Source organism: Protopterus annectens, chromosome 1.part1 (assembly GCF_019279795.1).
Source record: "Protopterus annectens isolate FY-2018-M chromosome 1.part1, PAN1.0, whole genome shotgun sequence".
Taxonomy (NCBI): Eukaryota; Metazoa; Chordata; order Ceratodontiformes; family Protopteridae; genus Protopterus; species Protopterus annectens.
The window spans coordinates 803,252,363-803,259,298 of NC_056726.1; positions in this window are offsets into that span (position 1 = coordinate 803,252,363).

A 6,936-nucleotide genomic window follows, 5' to 3' on the forward strand; every position below is an offset into this window, starting at 1 on the left:
GCACATACACACACACTCACACACATGCACACACACGCACACATGCACACACACACACACACACATGCACCTGCACACATGCAGACACGCAGAAGCATACATGCACACACATGCACACGCATACACACACATACAAGTGCGTGCTCACGAGCTCACACACACGTGCATACACATGCATGCACACACGCATGCACACGCATGCACACACACATGCACACATGCACACGCACAAACACGGTGACACACGTCTGCACATGCACACACACATACACACGTGCGTGTGTGCATACACACATACACACACGTGTGCACGTGCACATGCACATGCACACATGCACACATGCACACACACACATCCACGTGCACACACATGCACGTACACACGTGCGTGCGCAATCACACACACACACACACACACACACACACACCTGCACATACACGCACGTGCACACACATGCACACACACACAAATGCTCATGCGCACACACACACACACATGCACATAGCATACATGCACACACACGCATGCATGCACACACACACGCATGCACGCATGCACACACACACACAGACACACACACACGTGCACACACATGCATACACACACACACACATGCACACAGCACATATACACACACACACACACACACACACACACACACACACACACACACACACACACACACACACACACACACACACACACACACACACACACACACACACACACACACACTACCATCAGTTTACAAGGGCAGATGTTCAGACTTCACCTAAGTCTATATGCTACCAGTAGTAAACTGGCACCCTGCCACTTTTCATTCTGTATGATCACGACATCTTTGTGTGAGTTGTGGTTACATGTTTAAGATCCCTTCTATTTCTTGTCTAATGAGTATTATTAGTTTTTTTATGGGCACCTGGCATGAAATATTACATGTATATAAAACAAAATCATATCACAAATGCCCAAATTGCTACAGTGCAACACTTTTCCCATTCTGAGCTACCATTTCATTCCTGGCTTACCTAACCATCTGATAAGCCATTGCTTATCATTGAAAACTAGGTAGTCTCCTATTCTTATATGGTACAGCTATTACTCCTCTCCATGATCTGAAACAGAAAAAAAAACACAGATCAAATTACTCATCATTAAACCTTAAGTGAGGTACAGGTGTTTCATTCTTCATGCATCACTGTATACCAATCAATATAAAAAGACTACAAAAACAAATATATGTGAATCAGTGTAAATAAATAACTTAAGTTTGGTCTTTAAGAGCTCATACCAAATATGCACAGCTGCCTTGGGTTATGAGCCCACATCAACCACACCCAAAAAGCTCCACACACAACAATCACAGAGCAGAGTTGGAATTCCTGCCTTTCTAGGCTCTTTTTTACCCATTTAAGTCTGCATTCAGAGCTTAACATTGCTAAATTAGCAACTGTAACTGTAATATAACTAAACCACTTCAAACATACATATACACACACATGCACACACATACACACACACACACACACACACACACTCACACATACACACACACACATACACACACACACACATGTACAGACACGCACACTCATACATAAAAATCACTCACACTTGCAATGCAACCCTACAGACAACTAGAAGGCTAATTAATTCACCTATAGCATGCATTTAGGGTATTTCAGATAGCCAGCCACCTAACAAACCCATCCAGACATAGGGAGACATCATGGACTTTATATAGAAGGCACTCCAGCCAGAATTCAAACTGGCAGGCTAGAACGCTAACAGCTTTACCACTGTGCTGTCCTTTTTAAAATAATTCCGTTATATAACAAAAAAAAGCATGGCACAGTTGTGATCAACTTGTATGTTTACCCATATTGGATGTGGCAGGGGGCTTTAGTCTGACCCCCTAGGCCCACCTTGTTGACCAACCTACAGGCTCTCCCAACTGTGAGTAAAATGTGGACCACCTATTCTGCTTAAAAACTACTAACATAAAGAACACTTAATTGAACAGAACTGAAGCATTATAGATGTAAACTGTGAATGAGAAACAGTGATGTTGTGATATTGTAATATTTAATTTGCTTGACTAGCTTCAGTCAGAATGAATATTATAGGTAATATGAGGGATTTCTGAAGAGAGAATAAGCAAACATCAGAGAAAAATAAGATGGGTAGTTTGAAGTGAATTCGCACTACATTTTCTAGGTTAGAATATTTCTCTGGTTTAGTAAGGGTGCGTCAGGTTGGCAGGCCAATAATGGAGAAGGCTCCATCTCGTTTTAAAATATTGCTGTTTGATGTAAGCAGGCCTGCTACTCCTTGAGCTGGAGACCTTAATGAGTAGGGGAACTAAAACCTGAGGGGGGTAATGGGGAGGGGCAAGGATGTAAACATTTATGGAATAAGGAGAAGGGCATGGTTAAGGGATGAGGGTAAGACTTAAGACAGCCAAAAGGTTCTTTGCTCACATACATCTGATATCTATCTTTGGCCATGCCAGTTATGGTTCAGTTTGCCTTTCATATGGATTGTCACCATTTAAAAGGATTACATTTGGAGCTGGAAGTACAGTGGCTTAACTCTGAAAGGGCAGCTAACACATTCATGAAGTACTCTGAAGAAATTACCACTTTGTACATTCTGGAAGAATCCATCGCTAAAATAACATCCTTCTTTAATTAAATCTGCATTGCATTTTATCCAGTAGTAACTATTCTAGCTTTTTAAAACAGAAGTATTTTATTTTTCAGGAGTTTATTTTCCCTAATTTGCGACATTAAGCATTACAGAGTTTTTGAAGAGTATCTCTGTGTTATTAACAGAGACCAGTGAGTGGCAGTATTTAATAAGATTTTGAGATTATAATATAAATCCACTGTACACATTGCTATTGCAGTCTTATTTCATATGTATGACATACATTCAATTTTAATATAATTATTTGTATTTGTATTGCACAACTTTATTTTGTTTATATATTGCATGCTGTAAATATAATTTCCCGGTGTTGCAAATTATATTATCTTTAATTTGGCTGCAAGTAAAAGTTTTAGTCTAAATGAGTATATTTGTACCTATTAAATAGTTAACTTACTTGTTTCATATAATCCATGAGTGAGAATTAATCTGAGGCTTTCAGTGAAGCCATTTACTGGATGGTCTTTAAGCATCGTGGAAGACCTCATTGTGTAATTCCAACTTTATGAATAAATGTTTTGATTAATTTATTTGGTTGGTTTATCTTATATAAATATTCTGTCTACTTTGTCCACACATATTACCACTGCAATTTATTACCTTTCTTATTACTGTGCTACATATGGTAAGGATAAATCTGGTTAAATTTCTTTATCTCGAAAAAGAAGATGGTGTATTGTAATTGACTGCCTTGGTAATATTTCTTTTTTACATACATGAATATAAAGCTTCTTGGCTTGCAGAATATACTAACTTAAAAATGTCAGATGTTGGAATTTTGACTGAGACCTGGTTAAGTTCACATTTTTTGCATCTTACTGTTTCAGGATCAAATGGTTATCATAATTACAGAAGTAGGAGATCAGGTGATATTTCTTTGCATGTAAGTCAAGCTGCCAGACACTTCTCATTAGGAATAAGCAGACAATAGGCTTTAATAACTGCAGTTAAAATAAGTCTAACAAAACAATATTTGCAGCTACAGGTTTCTACAAAAGAACAGTACTAACAGTGGAGCACATGTGATACATTCACAAAGATGTATGAGATGCATTCACAAAGTGCATTTATTCTAGTCCAGTTATTCTTGGTGAAGATAACAATTCAATGTGGTTTGATAGGAAACCTTTGCTTCCTCCAAAGAGTTTGATAATGAACAGTTAATTCCACTTTCAGATCATTGTTACTTGCAGCATGTGAATTGTGGGACTAGGGAAGGAAACATTTTAAATAATGTCTTTAGTAGCCCAGAAGGGAATATCTCTAAGGTTTTCCCACTGCTGCTTCTGCTTATATAGGTGTTTTATGCTCGGTGACACTACTGGCAGACAACGAGATGGATGTTTTCTGCCTAGTTAGATGTTTTCTGGATCAATTATAGTAAAATAACGACTGAATTATCAAACTGGAACTGAGCTAGTGACCTGCTCACTTCACATATGACCAGATAAAGTTATGGACTGGCAGGACTATGATGGATTGAGGCCTAGTTTACTTTAGCAGAAAGTAAGGCCAATGCAAAATTAAGCTTAAGTATTTTTATGAATGTGCTCATCCCAGCTCAGCTTTAATTATAGTGTTGTATCCCATAATGCTTTACAAAAAAGATGCCATTTAAACAAGCAAATGTTTAAAAAGACAGAAGAACAAAAGCATATACTAAATAAAAATGAAATTTCAACATATAACTTAAACAAAGAGTGTTGCAATGATAGAATATAGCATTGTTAGCATTTGATGTATTCGTTTTTTGGTGTCATTTGAATGTTTAATTTGAAATCTGCCCTAGGAGATTTTCATGGCCCTCATTTTGGCCTAGGGCAGGGGATGCAGCTATTGTAATGTTTATTTCTTCATACAAATAATAGATAAGGAAGAAGTAATAATAATATTAATAATAATTGGGAACATCATAGAAATAAAACCGTAGATGGGTATAATGTGGAATATTTTCTGATATGTATATTTTGTTAATTGTTAGCCAGTATGGTGGCTAATTGTTGGTAAAGTTAATGCCTGTAATATCCAGGAAAACAATAACAATAATAATAATAACAATATTAATAAATGCTATGTAGTGGCTGAGTTGGCCATTTCTATTGCTCATGATTTAATGGATGTCTATTTAATCAATATTATTTTGCTATGAAGTCCATAACAGAAGTGTAGTGTGCAATGCTGTCACTATGCTCAAAAAATGGGAAATACAAGCTTGGTAAGGGCCTTTCTGGTGTCAGTAAGGTACTAACAAGCTTTTGTTAAGTATCCCTAAGAACTACTAAGATCATATCTCACTCTAGGAATTAACAGAGGGCAATGCCATCTGGCAAAGAACAGCTACAGTATATAAAACAGTTTTAAAAGTTGTTAGCACTTCACTGTGCTTCACAAACAAAAGGTGTCACAGAACAAAGTGTCTAACAGCTTATAATGCCATTCATTCTTCAAAGGGAAGCTTTGTTTCTACCTGCTGTCTGCTTGGCAGCATTAAGTGTTTTACCGGCTTTCAAAGATATGAAAGCTGGCAGATCCCGTTGTGGTCATAGCTTTTTTCCTGTAACTGGGTCTACATGATGCAGATAAATTTGCATGTACTGCAAACAATTATAATAATTTCTCATGGATTATAATGCTTATTCTGTGCTCTCAAAGTGAATGCCAAGATTCACCTCTCGATCTTAGCTCATGAGGTGAATTTCATGGCGGCCTTATCTTTATCATGTAATAAGTCAGTAACGATCATAATCTTCTATATTTTGTATATGCAGTGAATTGCTGATAGACCTAATATTTTGCAGTTTTAACTTCCTAGAAGACACTTATTCATTGATAGTCTGAAATTCACTACACCTCCATTTCCTTGTACAGTTTGCATTGGCTCCATTTTGTTATATAGAAAACAACTGAAGGAAAAAAGGATACATTTGATGCTAATTGGAGCTGTTTGTGGTTTTATAGAATAGAATACTATTTAGTTTTCTATGAAGACTCCCTTCCTCTCACCCTTCCAATGAGTAATTTGTGAATGTTTTGATTTCATATGAACTTTTACTAACTGTGACAATTCTGGTCACTGGTGGAGCTATTACATTTCTTTTGAGGATTCCCCAACATTCAACTCTTTCTCTGCCTTGTTCAAAAGTTGCTGAGACTTGTAGAATGACATGCAAACAGCAGTGTGCATGCTAGTAAGGTAGACATCTCACAAGTGTTCTATGACATTACTCTTGATTGAATGGTATCTGCCATCTTGTTTGGATTTCTACTGGAGGCACAGTGAGGCCTCGTTGACATCTGAGCAGTGGAAGGGGGATGTGACACCCCACCACTGGACCAGTAATCGAAGAGCCTCAATCCTCATCACTGGCAACAGTGAGGGACGTATATTGGGAGGATGACAGGTACACACACAGTATCTCCATATACAGCTCTCTTTATCAAGAGACCACAGTCAGTCCAGGACTGGTTTGTCCATCTTTCTCCAGATCCCCAATAAGACTCCCCACTGGCACACCTATAGGACTGAGATCTAAGCTGAGTGGCCAAGCCAAGACCTCCAGCACCCTCTCTGTCCAACCAGTGCTTCTTCTCCCTGCCCAAGTAGCTCTCACACACACACACACACACACACACACACACACTTGGGAAAGGCTGGCACAGGTTTACTAGCTATACCCACTTCTGCCCAGACTATAAGGTAGTTATCACTGCCACCAGCCACATCCTTATCAGCTACTTCAAGACCCTTAACAAGGGGTGTCCAATCTTACTGTATAATGTTACTGTCAATACAAATGGTAGTTTGACCAAGAGCAAAGTTATTAAGAGTGGCCAATACAGTGTCACCAAATGAATATGCAAGCACTCTCAGAGCTTAAATATGTCTAGACAGATCATCCACAATGAAAGGTTTAAATGTATTTAATAATAATAAAAGAACAAGAAAATACTCAGTATATAAACATCAGAGTTCAAAATCACAGAAAATATTTAAAATAACATTGTAGGACAGTCTCAAATAAATAAAGAAGACATCTAAACTATGCTTCACTATATTCCTGACTGAATCTAAGAGAATTACTACACCCTAGTTAACTTACTTACAGAGCAATCAAGGCAGATGTGGTGAGTGAGTCTTCCAGCTGATGTTGCCAAGTCAAAGAAAAATACAGAATACTCTGTCTCTTTCAGAAAGTTCTTAAATTATTATGCCAAATATTACTGCT